We start from the raw sequence: 19,265 nt of genomic DNA on the forward strand, positions 1-19,265 counted from the left end.
ATCTCTTTTTTGATTATAGGTGTGACTGGGAGGCTGGGAATGTACATACATGAACTGGAGGAATTATGTCTAGATCTTTCGTTGCTTCATAAAGACTCTTGAACTCCTGTCGCCGCCACTGTGGAGCAGCTCGTGGAGTGTTGATCGTGAAGTGAGAGAGTCATGAGTGGTCCAGCCAGTCAATTAGTGGCAGCTTCACCTAATTAACCTCTCTCTATAGCTGTAGACTCTTGCTGAAGCGCTTGTAGACTGAAATACCATAATACATGTCTTGGCACTGAATAATGAGAGGCCATTACTGGCCTTTCAGCTTGAAAAGGCTATCTACAACTACATACATGCGGCTGCTGTAAGGGGACCATATAATTAGATGGGTATTCCCAGCAGAGGAGGACCGAAATAAGGTCTATGTCTAAGTGTTACCCTTTATGAATAAAACAAACGTGGTCAATGGGTTGAACTTCTGACAGGTGGTGGTTGAGTAGCCACAAGGTTTCTGAGCTGACATCATTGTACTGCAATGCAGCTGTCTTATTTCATGACAGTGCAGTATATAGCCCTTTACCATCCTGCAGCTGTGTTTTCTTTTCCGAGGGGTTTTGATGCAAAGTATGTTAATAGTATCTCTTTCGCCAAGCCCACCAATTCAGAGTGTGCTAGAATTACCACTTTGAGCAGAGGCCAAAAGAATGTTGCTCAAGTTGTTCTTTATCCAACATGTATTCCGAATGCAGGAGTCACCATCACACCTATGTCTGCTTATTAACATGGATAAATGTGGGCACCCTGGTAGCTCACCTGGTAGCACAGGTGACCCATGTACAAAGGCTGAGTTCTTGCCACAGCAGGCCCGTGGTTCAAGGCCGACCCGTGGCTGTACATTGTCCCCCTTCTCTCTCCCCTTTCCTAATCTATACTTCACTAGGCATCAAAAGCCTGAAAACAAAACCAGTCATGGTCAATATTTTTATAAATGTCTGTGTTATAAATTAGGACAGCAAATAACTGTTGAGACGTTGAACATTAATGCTGAGTGATGCTCGAAGTAGATTGATGGGTGGTCTGATTACGTCCAGTAGGCAAATGTGTTCAAACCAGTTCTGTTTTAGTACACTGGCATCTTCAGTTGTGCTTACTCGCTACTGTTGCCAACTATGCAACACCTATTGTGACTATAACCACAGCAAATAATGTGCCACTGGGAACAGGACAACACATTAATGTTCAAGGTAACATCTGAGATTGACAGCCATAGCCTCTGAGGAATTTCTTGGAATCTTTTTGGTATCTTTAAAAATGCAATAAAAATGATAAAGCAAGAAATATCTCAGGACACCAGGGCATTTTAAGGCACGCTGCAAGGTTTCATCTTGGTAAAATCTATTTCAACTTTTAAGCACCACAGTACAGCATAGGCTGTAGTTAAGGAAAAAGATATATACATTTTTTTACCTCATTAAATCTTTCTCTCTCCTAGTGGTAATCACCGTGGTCCCTAGTCCACGCTGCTTTTCCCTTATTTTGACGTTTATATCAAATATTTAATTAATCCAGCCTTGCAAGGAGCTGAAAACACTGTTTGAACATGACAGGCTCAAGGGGATGAGGAGGGATGGACTTTTAATGAAGAGGACAAGGTTTTAGCTTGGGAAAATGAACACCAGCAAAGAGTGGGAATTACTTGTCTGTCGCTTTTGAAGTTAATGTGAGAGCCTCAATTAAATTGAAAAAAAACCCTCCTATTTTTCCTGTACTTTGCTCTGCTTAGCAGGAATCCTTAACCTTTTGCGTAAAGACGCTTCCCACATGCCCGTGCCAGTGCTTCTGCATCTTGTTTCTCACACGACAAAATGAGGAATTTGTTTTTCTTCATCCTCGTGGGATATGACAGTCGTGGCTGACAGCACTGTGTAAACGCACATGGTCGGGGCCCATTACCTAACCAGTGAGTGGTAGTACATTCAATAGAGGAAATGACTTTTTGGTTCAGTGAAATAAGTGAATTTTCTCCATGTGAGGATAAACACTTTTCTTGCAACAAGGATTGGAAATCCAGCTTGCCAGAGCATTCTGTTTCTGATTAAAACATAACATAATCTCATTTGCATTTGCCTTGGTGATACATGTTTATTGCACATGATATACACAGCTTTTCTGGGAGTATTATTACGCATATAATTATGATATAGATATATTAATATTTGCATAGAGATGATATCAGGAATGGTATATACATTTCAAAGTCACTATTTGTGTTCCCACTCAGCGATTCAGCAGATTCCACAGAATAAGTGGAAAGATTTGCAGATATCGCTTAAGCCTTTGCACAGAATTGAATGCACATTACAATAAGAATGGATTTAGTTAAACATCAGCCCTTTTCCCATCAGGATTACCCTCAGACTGCATCTTGTGTATTTCAGAAGTGATCCTACCTCAGGCAGTGGACTGGGAGCTAATGCTGAGTACTAAACAGACTCGCTCTGAATCACTAGCGTAACATTTTGTAAGTCCGTGTAGACTCGAGGCCACACTATGGCTCTGAAAAATGAAGATTTCGGACGACTTGAGTCAAAAATAAGACGGGGTCATACTCGTAAAATGTACTGGAAACTATGTACAGAGTAGGGCTGCGCAATTTGAGAAAAATACGCAATTTGCAATAACGTTTAATATGGCGATTACTTGATTACTTGAGACATTAGGACTCAGTCTGCCTCTCTGCTGTTTTCAGTATACTGCTTGTATATAAATTCCCAACATTCTTTTATTGAACAAGTTGAAAAAATTAAAAGATAAGAATGATAGTTACATACAAGTGCAGTTTTCGACTGATACTTTCTTTCAAAATAAATCCCTGAGTGCAATTTTGCAGCCTTTTGCCATTTTGTTTAACGAGCAAGTTGACATTGCGATGACTAGCGATGTGTTGATATCCGATTTTACGGTACCAAGTCTTTGCCAAATTTCTGAAAACATGACAATACTCATTTACAGTACCGCAGGTACCGTAATATTTAGTAGTACTGTAATTGCTCGAGACTAACTGCGTCCCAGCGTTTTGGACTTACAGAGATCTTCCCGGGATGATTTTCTTTCCAGATAATACCACATTGGGAACAACACATCCCTGTTGATCGGCAGGAGGAGCGCTAGATGCGGTAGCTGTTAGCAGCCAGTGGGCAACACATACCGGCTTGGCTAAATAACGGAGCTAACAGCTAACCATACCAAAGCAACCATAATGTTGTGTTCAAATGCGATCTTGTAAAATGTTCAGTTTTTGACGAGAAACTTGAACAGTACAGCTGTTTTGAAGGAGATATTTTCACAGCAAAATAAAATGGATATTAGAGAGGGAATTATGACCCGTTTGTTCGAACGATAAAAAAGGTGTGTACATGGGATTTATTGTTTTGTTTTAGTTTTTTACGTGGAATTTCACTGGTATTGTTATTGACTACTACATTTCTGGTATTGTGACATCAATGAAAAAAAAAAAAGATATATTGTGCAGTGTGCAGCCCTAGTTTTTGCTAAAATGTGTCACAGTGCTCCACTTTGTAAAACGTCTGATTGTTCTTGGTCAGTGTCTTTCATCGATATCACCAGCAGCAGCAGCACACAGAACAAATTGTTTGTTAGAACAGAAGGCAGTAAGACATCTGTCACATCGTGTTATGGTTTTAAATAGTTTTGTTTCATGCACTTATGCATCAGTGAATGAGTCATTTTGAACATTAATAAGCTCCTGGCAGTGGACTACAATGAATATAAAGATGTGTATCTCTTTTATTAAAGTAGTCAATTGATGCTTCAATAATGTAGTTCAAGATAAAAACTTAAAACATCCACATTTCAACGTTTCATTGACCATCTTCTTTTCCTCATCTTTTCCTACTTTCTGCTCTGAGGAGGACATCTATTAGAGAGGACACCAAATCAAACCTTTTGCCAGAATGTGCGCTGCTCTTGTCTAATCCTTCCCCCAGTGTACCACCCTTATGAATTCTCCTGACAACTCTGTTAACACCATCCGCTGGAGGGCTATTTATACTCTAAAACTGCCATTTGCATCCAAAAGCCAGTTGGCAAGCACAATCCCCATTCTCACAACGCCCACAAAAGGGGCCTCTTACAAATATTTCCTCAAGTTTGACAGAGCATTTATTCAGCGGCCGGGCTGAGGGAGCAAGTGGCTGAGTAACCTTGTATCCCATCGTGAAGGTTATCACTTTACCGAGCAGTGTTAGAATGTCTTGCAGGTGCGATGACAATTTCACGATCAATTACGCTCTCTCGCAATCATCACAGCTTGACAATGTCGTCCCCAGATGAAGTTGAGGATTTTTACCCCAAATCAGAGCTGAACTTTCCTGCCCTCATCCTTTTTACTCTTTAGACAAATGGAGCTATACATCCTGTTTAATAATCTCCATTTTCACTGAATGCTTCGGAAATAAATTGGTAAAATAAGGCATCTTGTTTGTGCTTATTGCTGGTGCTGTACTTATATATTCAGAGTGAAACTGCCAGACAGGGCTCATGCTGATGGATGAGCAACTCGAGGTGAAAAAAGGGATTCTGGAGCCAGTGCAGTCCTCGTGTTCACAGACTGTCAACCTGCCAGCATTCAGCCGAAACCTCAAGTGATTGCATACAGACTTCGGCAGAGTCGCACAAGGACCACGCAGGCCTCGTGATAGTGTACATACAGTGTACTGCAGATGGAATCAATAATAATTGAATGCTGGTAGAAACTGCATGGACTGCAGAAGGCTGTGTGCAGTTTGAAGCCAGTGTGATTTATACATGTATATATTAGCTTGAAGTCTTTTAATTAATCACACGATTGCCAAGGAAAACTCACAAGAATTCATTACAGTAAGCTGGTGACAAATATTTTCCTTTGACCACCCGAGCAATCGTCTTGCCTCTTTGTCCTCAAACTGTTACTGCCAGATCAAGAGGTCTCAGAGGAGATAACACGCTGTTATGTTCCCACTCCTCTGAGGGATGACATTTAACCCCCAAAAGCATATAGAGTGAGCGTAGCCCTTTGTCAATATATGATGGTGACATTTAAGAAAGCGTCACGTTGTTTGCTCTTGTAAGGCTGGTGATAAAGAGGCTTCCTCTCAGCTCGAGGCTTCATTTATGGTTTTCTAAATGTGAGAGAGCTGTGATTGGCAGCATTGTGCAGAAGCCATACACACCTTGTGATCTAAGTAAATTAGCTGTGAAATGTGGAGTTGTGCTGATGTCAGATTTTAATTGAAGCCCTCTTTTTCTCACTTTCAAGGTGAGCTACATATATGTTTTTTTTTTTACATAACCAAATGGAGCATGACAAACCTCTGGAATAAAAAGTAGGCATAGATCACGCTAGTGTTTTTTTTGTTTTTTTTTTGTGAAAATGACAACACATCCATTCACTTTGTCTGCCCGTGTCAGCCTTTTTCAGGGTTGCTGTAGGCTGGAGTACTTCTCAGAATATATTGCCAGTCCACTCCATTACAGTTGTACAATATAAATTATTTGTATCCGACACACGGTCCATTCTCTGTGCTCCTGTGCCCCTAAATGTGTCCCCATTTAGCAGCTTTTGTTTCTTACCTTATTGTGCAGTATGATAGGTTATCCAGCAAAATTGGACATGTCACCCTAGCTTATAAATGTTTTGCTTTGTGACCTTCAGTTCATATTGTCGAACTCAGTCCAGTGCAAGAGACATCGCTGTGGTCTATTTATATTTATGGTTTCCTGTAATCGATTTTCATTTACAGAACTCAGAGAAAAATCTAGGCCACCTTTTGGAAAGGCCACCAATGCCTCAATGAGCAATCAATGGCCAGCATTCTTCTTTTACTGCAAGTGTTTTAGTGGGAAAAAGCTCTACAGTTTCATTTTCACATGGAACTCTTGTATGTTAAATGTTATGCAACGCAGTGCTGAAACGCATCAAGCACAGGTTTTTTCTGGTGTTTACCAGAGTAGGTCACAGCACCACATGAAACAACTAACGGCTGTGTCTGTTTTATTTAGGAGCAGGTCACACCGAGGTCTTGTTTTGGCATGAACCTACAGGGTGTTGTCAAAAAATGGGGACACCGGCACACAGACTTCTTGCAGTACTGTTGGCTTTATAATGGTATATTAAGCTTTTGCAGCACTATTGTGGTCTTTCATTTCCTGCAAAGAGGTCAGTGGCGATAATTACTACTAACATAATCACTGTCCAGAGAGTGATAATCTTGGTCCTCTGGTTATTGAAAATTCCTTTATTATGCATTTCAAATGGACCCACATGCAATTCAGATCACGATTCATCTGTTCATGAAAGGGACATTCAGCGCATTCAAATAATTAAATTATACCTTAGTAAGGCAATGCTTATACTGATTATTCCAGCTGTCGTGTTAATATCTTCACCGGCTGATCTTTTGATCTTCTTTTGAATTATGGACATAATGGAAGGAAGCATAACCTGATAAACAGAAATGGATTGTCTTTTTTTTTCTTTTTAAAACCTTATTAAAAGGGAGCATTTTAATTTCTATGTAGCCGGAAAGAAAGTAAACATTATAATCAATTGTCATGTATGTGGCACTAGATGTAAAGTTAAAGAATCATCAAAGTTATGACACATTTCATGCCGATCCATCCAATAGTTGTTGAGATATTTCACTCTGAACCACAAATGTCAACCTCGTGGTGATGCTAGAGACGATGTCAGGAGATTATCAAACTTGGCAGACTTCATCCTCTGGGGACCATGAACGTGTGTTCAATATTTAATAGCAATCCATCCAATACTTGTTGAGATAATTTGATGTGACCCAAAGAAGTGGACGGACCAATATTGCCATCCCTAGAGACATGCTGCTAGCGTGGCTAAAAAGAAGAGGTGTCCCCAGGCCAATCGTTTATTGGGCTATGGAGTACTAAAGGTTAAGGCAAACTAAACAGAACTGAAATAAAGCCACAAAACAAGACTACCTGTACCATCTTCCCAAAACAAAGTATCATAATTAACAAAGGGTGTTGCTGGGCCAGGGTGAGAGACAGCAGAGAGCCCTTAATGTCCCCGGCCTATATAACAATCCGAACAAACGAGGTACACAAATAAACGCCACAAAGGACCGACAGAGGGACCACGTAATCTTTCAGATCACTCTTGGTTTACAACTTGGCTTCGTTTCTCTGTGTTTTGTTTCTGCACACGCGCCACAAAGGTCATCTGTGTGCTAGATGCAGGAAAGCACAAGAGTTAAAGTAAAAGAGCCAAGCTTCCACGTCAAAAACAATGAATACCAATGAAGTCCTTTTTTTATTACTCCTCTTTTTTCTACTAGGCTTCGGCTGAACACACATCCCTCTTGATTTACAGCATGTGAATTATCCAGCAACCCATGTACATTATTCTAGTTTGTAGGCAATTCAGAGTTGTTATAGGTCTATAGATAGAAAGCTCAGAGACCTTCAGATCACACCAGGTCCCTCAAAATGTGTTTTCTTCACTCTGGAAAACAGCCATCATTGATTATCGCTGTGTTGAGGAAGATGAAAGTCAATATATTGCATTAGTCTTTTTACTTTGACCGTGGTGTTTAATTGCATCTTCTATAATTTCTTGGACTTAATGGGCAAATATATGTCCCTTTCCATCTCTCTGTCTTGCTGTTCCTCATTTACTGAGTCTGTCTTCGGCTCCAAAGTGGCAGTTTGAATGTGTCTGTTTTCTCACTAGAGCGTGTCTCGATGGCTTTTACTGTCCATTAAAGGACATCAGCAGAGACGTGTGTTAATAATAAGGAATAGCTCAGCTTAATGGCTACCACCACAAGTCCAGGGCTGTCAGACTTTGAGTGTCACATGCTGAATGAATTCATAAAGAGGAGCTGCTTTTAGCACTCTGTGCTGACTTAGCTGATGAATGATCCCATTAAGTCAGTGTGCACACTACATGCGGGGGGACTGCATTTGTGTACAGGTGTTAAAGGATTTTTTTTTTTTTTTAAACAACCAGGTTTGAACTAACATTTGGCTGACAGAGGATTCTTCATTAGATTCTGACTAAACCGGACTCAGAAATGTTTTGAAGTTGTGCATTATTGAATATACATATTTGCCATTAGTTACACTGCTATCATCTTGTAATCTGTTGTAACATAAATGCATAAGAACATGCATGATAAGTAACAGAAGTGAACATTAATTCCTGCCTAGTTTGGTATAGATAATTCTCTTTCATGGCTCGCATCAGGTTCACAGTTTCACACTACCCCCACATCCCACCCACCTCTATGAAGGCGCTGCAACAAACCAGTAGGAGTAATCCCTCTCTGGATTCCCTCTCTGGAACACTAACAGTCATGTTTGTTGGACGATATTTGCGCACAATTTCCTTTTTTGTTTTTTCAGGCCTTGCTTTGCAGCATTAAGTTATTATAGGTGAACAAGTTCACATACAGTCCAGCTGTTGTTAAGTCCCAGTGCCTAGCTCAGCATGCAGCATCAGCTGGTTTTGTAATTGAGGGTACTGTAGTCTTATAAAAGTTCAGTCAGTTTATTGTCAAGAAGATCAGATGCACACTACTGAATTGCCTTGCACAGCTGACTTGGCTGTCTAAAATATATTAAGCAGACTTAATGAATCCTTAATTGTCATGCAAAGCAGTGTACACTATTTGCACAGTCTTTTTCAGCAAAAATATTTTAAAGCTTAGAAAAGGTGTTAGTCGTAGGTTACTGGTTCTCTTTCACAAACCTTCCCTGTTAGGCTACACCCCAACAATGTCCACAAAACCTAATGTTGGTTAGGTTTGGGTTATAGATGGTTATAGATGGTTGATGCTTAGGTCTGGGTTACAATTTTGAGTTTCTTGGTGTTCCAATCGTAGCCGAAGAGCTTGAGACTAGCGGCTGCTTCAGAGTTTCAGCTCATGAAAAGGATGTCCTCTATGTTAATGCAAAAGTCATCAATTTTTAAAGGTCTGCTGGTACTGAGATATGCATGATTGGATTGAGTGAATTGTTGACATGAAAAATGGTTGTCTAACACTATTAGACTGCTGGTAGTGCAATGTTTTTGTAACAAGGAAAACAATGACCGAACAAAATATTTAATTAATGTATTGACTTAGCCACTACATTTAGAAAATCGCTAACATATGTCTTGGTACTTAGAAATGCAGCACACTAGCTTTCAGCTTGTTAAAGCTTATAATTTATGCTTGTGACTTTGGATGTACAGTGTTCACCTCATGCAGTGCTCTCAAGAGCCAGAGCAGTACAGTAGATTGTGTAGTTACAGTGTTAACAGTGACACTTGTGTGGATCCTGAAGAGATTTACAGAAGTTCCCAGCTCTTCCTGATCAACAACAAATGCACCTTGTTCTTGCTGTAGATTCTTCTTTTCAGCTGCATTTCATCCTTCTAAAGGCATTGCTTCATTGTTGTGCATTGTTTCTTTATCGCTCCCTCAGTCCGCAGAATAGCAACAATTAATATGCGGTTTTTTTTTTAAGTTATATTTTTGGGCTTTTCATGCCTTTTATGATAAGTGCAGATTGTGAAAGGGGGAGAGAGAGAAGGGGAAGGACATACAGCAAATGGCCGTGGCAAGGACTCAGCCTTTATATATGGATCGCCTGTGCTACCGGGTGAGCTACCGGGTGAGCTACCGGGACGCCCCATTAATATGGATTCTTAATAAACATTCTGCCTTTATGTATACAGTGGGGATTAACTTTTCTTCTTATTCCGCCTTACACACACACACACACGCTCAGCAAAGATGAGTCACATAATCATGTCCATTTAATGAATATTACTTTTAAGTCTTTGGCTCCCGCTGTGTGGCTGAGAATCTTATTGTTTCAACTCTGTGTCTTGTTAACAAAACTCTTCAGAGGAGCATGTCCTTAAATCTTAACTTTTGAAAATAATTCAACGAGACATTGATTAGCTTACAGAAAATCTCTTTAATACAACACGAACCTCCGTCATTTAAAATATCCGCTGAGATTAAATGAATGCTAGTAAGTGGGTGTCTGTAGCAAGCAAATGCCTTTTAACTCTATAGTTTTCTAGTGGGTATATAAAAAACTACTTTAGGTTGGATTTATAATAAGTCTGGTGAATTGTGAATATATGCAGTTGTGTCTTTCTTTCTTTTTGCTACATGGATTAACTAATACCCTTTCATTGTCATAACAGCCAGGCTCTTGAGACAGGTAATTATGAGTGTGGTGGAGCAGTGGGGGGTGATGTTCATCCACCTTCATAATTCTTCATTATCTTAACAAAGCAGATCATTTAGCTGAAGTAATGTCCTTTCTGTACTTAAGCATGATTGTTTATGTTATCATTAAAACTGAATTTCAACACCATAACTGTGTTTTGGTTATCGTAACCTTATTCATAAAGTATCTTAAAGGAATAGTTTGATATTTGGGGAACTGTGCAACACTTCTATCTGTCTGTTAAATACAAAGCTACAGCCAATTAGCTTAGCTTAGCTTAGCATAGCGACTGGGAGCTGGGGTAAACAAGCAATTCCACCTAAACCAGCACCCCTGAACCTCACATATTAACTGCTAGTTTTATCGGTAGAACAACTGAAATGTATAAAAGGCAAGTTGTGGATTTACAGGGAGCAACATTCTGTGGTCTAAAATTCACACATGGCACCTTTTAAGGAACCTAAGTAGTTGTTTTCAATTTGACACTTGGCCTACACTTTCTTAATAAATCATAGCTGCAGTAAAACCTGAGAATAACTACTGTGTCCAGCTTGAATCTATTCTATTTGGACATATATATGGGATGTTGCACTTGGCAGTTAGCAGCTGTGAAAGCAACTACTTGCATTCTAACTCTGACCATTTCTTCACTTTTTATTCCTCTCATAGTTTCCCTTCCACTCCCCTACTCTGTTATTTTGCTGCTTCCCCTCTGCCTTTTCCTTTTTCATGTTCCCTCTCTCACCCTGTGTCTATCATTTCCTTGTTTCTCCCTCTCTCTCTTTGCTCCCTTCTCTTTTCTCTTGCTTCCTTTGAAGTGCTAAACAATGAGAGGGCTGCACTAAGCTCGTAGGGAAATCCAGGCTGAAACTGCATGGCACAGTGAAGTGAAGTCGAATCTTGTCTTCGGGACCACAGGGGGATTGGAGGGGTGTAGGGAGCATCAGAAGTATAGTCAGCATGTGGTGACAGTGACAATGGCTGCACTGAGCCTTGATCCTCCAAGTCGTCACCAGACTACATCAGAACAGCATGGCTGATGAACGCTATGACTCATTTCCAAAGAACATGCCTCTCTGTTCCTGTCGCTGTGATTGTTAAACCTCAACAACTGTCCATGTCTTCACCGGATGTGTACGAGACTATCATGGTTTAATTATGGAGAGCAGACGATTTACATGTCAGGCGCCTATTGAATATTATTATTGAGATTTATTTGTACAGCATGTCAGTGTAGAGGAGGAAGACAATCACTCGTCTTTCCATTGTCTTTGTCTCCTCCTTCCTGTCCTTTTTCCTTGTATGCAGCCACAGACGCATCCATGCAGTGATGAATGCTATTCATTACTAAAGGATGGAACGGGAAATGAAGCAAAATGAGTGCTTTGGGAAGCAATCCGTGACTGGGGCATATACTATCATCTGCTGAAGCATCTGAGACATGTGTTTATCCACTCCCACATGTAGCCTATCTCACATTTGCTCACACTTAGGTGTATGCACCTCTCTTTGAAATCTGATATGGCCTCTCACTTCTCCAATTCCCCCTCTTGTCTGTCTCTTTCTCTCATATTTCTGACACACTAATGCCAACACTTCGTGATGTTCTTTTATACTGTCAATCGGCCTCATAGAGCAAGCTCTATAATTCACCATCCATTAACCACCCTTAATGCAAGCAGATTCCTTCCTCCTGCTCATAATGACATGACATTGGGATTTGTGATGACAGCTTTACATTTCATAGTTATTTTACTTGATTTTAATTGAGTTCATATCTGTGTAGAAAAAGCATATGCAGCACATTTGCTATAAATACCTGCAGTGGTGTTTGTGAAGCATGTGGGTAGAAGATTGCTTCGTTCTCAGTGGGGCTCTGCAGTTTCATCTAATGGCTGTTTAATTTGTTTGATTACTCTGTTGAGGTTAGGGTTAAGGTCTCTCCATGCTGATAGAATTGTCTGAATTCTTAAATTCTCTGCAGGTAATTTCGTTCTATTGGAAACACATTTGATAATTGCTGATCCTGTACTGACAATGATATGTAGGCCCGAAGGGTTTGAGAGACTGACATTACAGTGCAGGCCATTGATAATTGCATAATGCATTAACTTGATAATTGATTAGTTAATATAATATTCTTATGTCAACATACTTGTCTTGACATTATACATGCATGAGTGATATTAATGTGAACTTCCTGTCGGCTATGACTTTTCGTACTGACACACTCAAACGTTCATAACATGTGTAATAGTACACAGTTATAAGCAAGAGTAATGGCCATGCTAGCAGCTCTGTATGGCTCTTCTGGTGCACAGTGGTATTTTGAGCTATATGCCAATGTTAGCATGTTAATATGTTCACAACCTTAACATGCTGCGTTTAGTCGGTAATGTTTTACCATGTACATTTTAGCTTTGCATGTTATTATGCTAACGTCTGTTAAATAGCACTAACAATATATATTTAATAAAATTGAATGCAACTTTATGCGTGCATTTTTTTAAGTATAACACGTCTCTGAGTACTAAAAGCGCTATCACTGTTTAATTGAACAGGTGCTCTTTTATTAAATAAACTAAACGCTTATGTCGGCCCGCGAGAAAATATCATATGTCTATCATAACTGACCCGCCGGTTTTGGTAATTAAATCAATGCATGGCACAACCACGGGAAAATACATATTCTGAACATGACGGCGCGATGGCGATGGAAAGTGCTGAATACATTTTTCGAGTTACGTGAGGAAATCTGCCAGTTTTAGGAAAGCAGGACACCACAGATATCTGGGACGAAAAGTGACGATAACGAAGCATCTCACTGTTAACCTGCAGCTTCAACCTTCATGCCACTCAGATGCTTTGCATGTTTGGAAGCACGTACCTGTGTGAGCAGCTTTCCTCTGTGATGAAGATGAACAAAAACCCACACGGGAGTCGTCTCACTGATGCACACCTTCACTCCCTGAGGGTTTCCACAGAACCCCAAACATTAAACTGGCAACTAAGAAAAGATTCCAAACATCTGGCTCTGACACATGTGCATACTCGGAGAACGTAGCCTATCTACATATGTTCCATATCTATTTGCGCTTTCTCCAATATGTGTATCCTGGTCAATAAATGTGGACCGTGTTTGGCCCTCGACGTAGTCCCAGTTTTTAATGTTGGCCTTCTCTGTGATTGAGTTTGACACCCCCGGTCTACTGCTTGCTTTGCGCAGTTTCTCTTCTGCTGTTTCGCGAAGGGCGGGGCTACAGTGACCTACAGTCAGAGAAAGAGGGGAGAACTAAAAAAAAAAAAAAAAATCCGCTGCTAAATGTTTTACTTTAAAATGGCACAGTATAATTATTTATTACTTGTTAAACATGTTTGAAAATGTCAGCTCAAAATTGTCTGTGAGCCATAACGCGTCATCGAAAGAGCCATAGGTTCCCGACCCCTGCTCTAGGCTATGTATTTAACACATTTGTTAGAGCTCAAGGATACACAGAATGTTTTGATGAGTAAAACTAAATGTAAATAGAATTTTTGTTTATTTACGAAATAATTCCACAGGGCACCTTTTCAGGAGTCTCCACATTGTTTTAAATAAATCCTCCTGTGGATACCAGGATTGCTGGAACTAATATAAAGGCAATCCACTAGTCATACATATTGCAGTACTAAATCAGGGCTGTGTTTCACCTTGCTAATCCTAAAGATTGCTAGCTGGGTCAAGCAGTTATCAGTAAGTGCATTGTTTTACTGTTGATGGAGCTAAGCTTCTCCTTATTTCCAGTATAGGTGCTAAGCTACGCAAAGTAGAATAAAAGAATGATTGCATGCTGGTTTTTTTAAAGATCAGGGTCAACATCAAGGTTGAGTTTATTGTACCCAAAACAATCTTGCAGACAATTAATTAAAGCTCCATAAAGCAAAACGGCATACAAGTAAAAAAAAAACAGAAAGTCACCTCCTTGGTGTTTAGTCAGAAACTGTGATGAAAGGCAGGTTAAACCTTTATACACAGCACAGAACAGGTCTTCATCAGTGTATAACAATAATTATGAAGGTACATAGCTCAGTTTATTTTTACACAACGGTGTGATGTTTCTCACACGCTGTGGAAAAGGGTTCAGCTTTGGTCCTGGAAAAAAAGATTTTAATTGGGTAAGAGACCAATCAACCAGACTGATGCCAATTTTACAGACACGCTGATCATTTTAATGAAGGTATTAGGACAATATGACCTAGGATCCATCGCATTACAGTACGAAACTTCACACAGTACAAGGCTGCTCTCCATGTGTGCACAAGACAAACTCCGGGGGTTTGTAGGGCAGCTACTATATGCATCACTGAACAGTATAATGGAGACTGACAGCGAACGTAGGAGACTGAAGGGATATTATCTGAGAATGAGATTATGAATTACACTCATATTCACAAATAAGTGAGAAGATGATTGCACTACAGTTGACTGGGCACGGTATGCCTCTGCATTTGTTTCTATGCAGATGTTATGAATTCTCTTACATATTGTGCATTATGGATCTAACACTTTCCTTCTTTTTCTGAATAGGTGCGTGTGAATTTGACTAAAGGGTGAGATGTGGGCTGATCACAGGAACTCATATCAGGTATTTCATTCTTTTTCAATTCTTTTTTAAGATTTTAAACTTGTTTTCGTAACCGTAAAAGATTAAATCTTGGTGTTTCTGTTGCGTGCATGTATGTGTGCATTAGTGGACTTAGAGTGGATCTTCCCAGAAATATACTGAATCGGACAGGATGGGCCGTGGAGGTTTTTAAAGCGTTGCTTTGCTATGTTTTATTGATGTCCCTAAGATGATTTGGCCTGACATTTGCTGATGCTCTCTGTCTCAAGCAAATCTCTTGCCATCATGAAACAGCTTATCCAGGGTCTACTTGGTAAATATTTAAGGGGTCTCCCCATCAGTGTGGACCAGCGTCTGAGGCCCAGCTTGTGTTGTCTTTTAGAGTATGAATTTAAATGTTATTAGGGATTACCAAGGCTCCCCTCTTCTTTAAAGCCAGGACAGGAACTACACTCCAAAACAAACAACAAACATTTGAGCCGGTGTGACTCAACCACACAGCCTGGCACCAGAAATGCTGAAAGTGGCTTAGATCTGCGTAGAGTTGCATTTAATGGAGTTAATTTCCACGGGAATTCACAGTACGAGCAACCATTTCCCGCTGCAGGGAATTTTTTTATTGAATGTTACAAATATTAGTAAGTGGAGCTGTACCTATGGGATTGGCCTCAACTAAGGACTCTTCACATTTTGCTCTTTAGGGGATTCTAAGACACTTTGACTCAACAAGCCCCAGATCTATAATTGATCCCCGCCTTCATTATTGTCTCGACAGAATCTCTGTCCACCGTGATGATTTTGTCTTTTCAGTTGGCTTTGTTTGTTGCTCAAAGGGAAGAAATAAGCAGCACATTTTGAATGTCGATATCTGTATCCAGACGGACACCTCAATGTTACCCGTACTAGACAGAATTGGAAGTGACTTGCCAGAAATCAATTGATTTGGGGTTATTCTGCTTCGTAGCAGCAGCTCAGCAAAGCACAAATCTCTATCTGGGCTGAAGGTGCAAAACACAAACTGAGATTGATGCAATTATTGATAGAATTCTTATAAAAATGACTTGCACAGGGTTTTAAAGAGTTGATTTGTATTGTGTAAAGTATTAGTGCTACTGTTAATTAATGCAGGTTTTCAAATGTTCTCCCTGAACAAATCTTTTCATAGCTGCCAGATGCAAGTACTCATATTCTTTTGCAAATGCAAATTAGGACTCATATGTTGATCATTTTAATTTATCTCTCTCTCTCACTGTTTTTAACTCATTCACTCTCTCACTCACTTTCTACCATTTTTTTGTTGTGTAAATAGGGAAAGTCTGCTGTTGACTTTAGCTATTAGTCCACCATTTCTAAAGGTAAAAGGCCCAGTAACCTTTGCAATCCACATACGGAGTGACAGTTTCAGAGTTTGTGTGTGTGAAGTGAAGAACAAGGAGGGAGGGAGAAGATGAGATAAATACAGAGGCAGTGGTGCAGGAAGTGGAGCATGTACCACGGCATATGAGATACTCTGAGCAAGTGGTTGGAGCGTAAGGGGAGCTGATGGGGTTCAGATGGTTATACTCATAGATACCATGTTCGGTCAAGCACAGGCATCACGCTCACATGGTGCTAAACTGGGGATTAGGATCTAGGGCTGGGGGACATGGCCAAAATCTTCTATCCCGATCTAGGTCTTTTCAATCTGATAACACTAACTCTGCATTGCATCCCTTAATGGGATGTTAAAAACTGTGGCATGTTTATGACTCTTGTTTAACTCATCTCCAATTTCATTTGGATGTTTCCAGGAGGCAGAACACAAACTGAAATTGAGGAAGTTGTGCTCTCTGATAACTTGGTCTTTTTCTTGTGTGTTTGTGTATTGGAATCCTGTAAACTGTACTGTATTGGCCTGCAGTGCACATGGAAGTGGGGTTTAAAGGGTTGAGGAAACACACAACACAAGTGGTGTGTGGGTGCACAAAGCAGAGGAAAATGTTTTAATAATGTCTTTGTGTTTGGTGTTTTGCAGGAGAGATTGCCTAGACATTCCTGTGTATTCAGTAAAAGTCTAGAGTATCTGAGTTCAGATTTATTCTGTATTTCCTGTGCATGTCACTGTGAAGCAACACTGTAAGCTAAGGTTTTATGTCATTGTGAAGCCATGGCGGCATGTGGAAGGGAAGTGAGCGTCTATGAATGTCAGTCGCCAGTAACACTTTGTAATGTGCATGTACAGGTGTTTCGCATATTTGCTTTTATTTGACAGTCTAGAGGCAGATACTAGAAATGGAGGCAGAGAGTTGGGAATGGTATGCAAGAAAATGACTAATTACACTGCTTGCTAACCAAATATATAATTTTGTGCGATGGAAAAAATATTCTGAATTTTGTGATTGTGAAATCCATGCTGTTGAATGGCGTGACAAGATAAAAGACAAAGAAATGGCAGGTAGTCATAATTTGTCAACCTACCAAGTTCACGTCTTATTTTGTGAATTATTATTATTATTATTATTATTATTTTGAGTCATCATGACAGACTGAGGTGACACGTAACAACAGAATCTGTCAGATAGAAGTGAATGACAGGAAACACACCGTTTTTCTCAGTCCATTCTAATGTCGATGGACTCGGTACTTTAATTTTCTTTTGTAGAGAAGCACAAAAAGTTCATAATAATCACCGCTAGAGCTTGAACCATTGCTGATGAAAAGAAAATTAAATGGAACACAAAGAAGAGTATAATTCCTTTCATTCAATTAATTTGGCCTCGGTGTCCATCATTTGTATGGAACACTGTGTATGTAAGTTACATAGAGTGTCTAATACATTTGCAAGTTGATTTTATTGGCCAGTATTTCAGTATCTGCTTTTAAACATTATGACCACCTCCCTAATATTGTGTAGGTCCCCCTTTGCAGCCAAAACAGCCCTGACCCGTCGAGGCACGGACTCCACTAGACCTCTGAAGGTGTGCTGTGGTATCTGGCACTAAGACGTTAGCAGCAGATCCTATAAGTCCTGTAAGTTGCGAGGTGAGGTCTCCATGGATCGGACTTGTTTATCCAGCACATCCCACAGATGCTCGATTGGATTGAGATCTGGGGACACTCGCACCCGGCCTATCCACATGATGTAAAAGAAAATATGATTCATCAGACCAGGCCACCTTCTTCCATTGCTCCGTGGTCCAGTTCTGATGCTTAACATGCCCATTAAAGGCGCTTTCGGCGGTGTACAGGGGCCAGCCTGGGCACCCTACGCAACCATACCATACGCAACAAACTGCGATGCACTGTGTGTTCTGACACCTTTCTAACAGAACCAGCATTACCTTGTTCAGCAATTTGAGCTCCAGTAGCTCTTCTGTTAGACTCTTCTTTCTTGGACTACTTTTGGTAGGTACTGACCACTGCAGACCGGGAACACCCCACAAGAACTGCAGTTTTGGACATGCTCTGACCCCGTCGTCTAGCCATCACAATGTGGCCCTTGTCAAAGTCGCTCACATCATTACGCTTGCCCATTTTTCCATCTTCCAACACATCAACTTCGAGGACAAAGTGTTCACTTGCCGCCTAACATATCCCACCCACTAACGGGTGCCATTGTAACGAGATAATCAATGTTATTCACTTCACCTGTCAGTGGTCATAATGTTATGGCTGATCGGTGTATATTTCAATTCTTTCTCAATTAAAGTTGAATATAGTTTAGTTTTATGTGATTTGAGTAATATATATAGTTTAACATATTATAATAGTTCTATTTCAATTAAGAGCTCTAAAATAACATGATCACATGTTACCTGGTTAGTCAGTGACTTATTGTGATATTTTCTGTTTAAAGGCCCTGTCACACATATCCGTATGACAGAAACGTATGCCGGCGCATACGAAATTTCGCGTTGATACAAATGAAGGGTAAGTTGTGATCGTTTGAAGGACGCAGACGACACGCTGAACACGCCAGACATGCACAGTTCCGTCCGGCAGAAACATGCCGGCGTATATGAAAATGAGCTCAAAATGTGTCAGAGTCCAAATACGTCCAACTTTTCCACAGGGGTGTTGTAGCTGACATATACATAACGCATACATAACAAATTATTATACGTTTGTCAAACATTGATAGCGTATCACTTACTTATTTAAAACGTATCAGAACCGTCTGGACAACGGAGCTGGAAAAGTGCCATCTGGTTCACGTCATGCTGATGCTGGAGAACGGCTAACATGCTGAACGCTAGCTGTACTGTAGAAACACGTTTAATAAGTTACTCTGTCGTCAGGCATCATCTTAACATAGGGTAGGAATAGGGTATCCACTCGTTATCAATAAACTGGCTGTAGGATTCACCGTCAGCCGACGTAGCCTATATCTAACGTTCCTCTAACATAGACACGTAGGTATTCACGTACTGTATT

The 19,265-nt window shown here is 40.2% G+C and overlaps 1 protein-coding gene across 3 annotated transcripts in view; it reads left to right on the forward strand.

Moving 5' to 3' along the window:
- pcdh15a (protocadherin-related 15a) overlaps positions 1-19,265 on the forward strand; it is a 192,623-nt gene that overhangs the window by 12,224 nt on the left and 161,134 nt on the right. For all 3 annotated transcript variants that reach the window (XM_029449878.1, XM_029449876.1, XM_029449875.1), the window contains exon 2: positions 14,816-14,873. The gene's annotated coding sequence lies outside the window, so the exon portion shown is untranslated. The remainder of the gene's footprint in view (positions 1-14,815; positions 14,874-19,265) is intronic.

This window comes from Cottoperca gobio, chromosome 15, assembly GCF_900634415.1.
Source record: "Cottoperca gobio chromosome 15, fCotGob3.1, whole genome shotgun sequence".
Classification (NCBI taxonomy): Eukaryota; Metazoa; Chordata; class Actinopteri; order Perciformes; family Bovichtidae; genus Cottoperca; species Cottoperca gobio.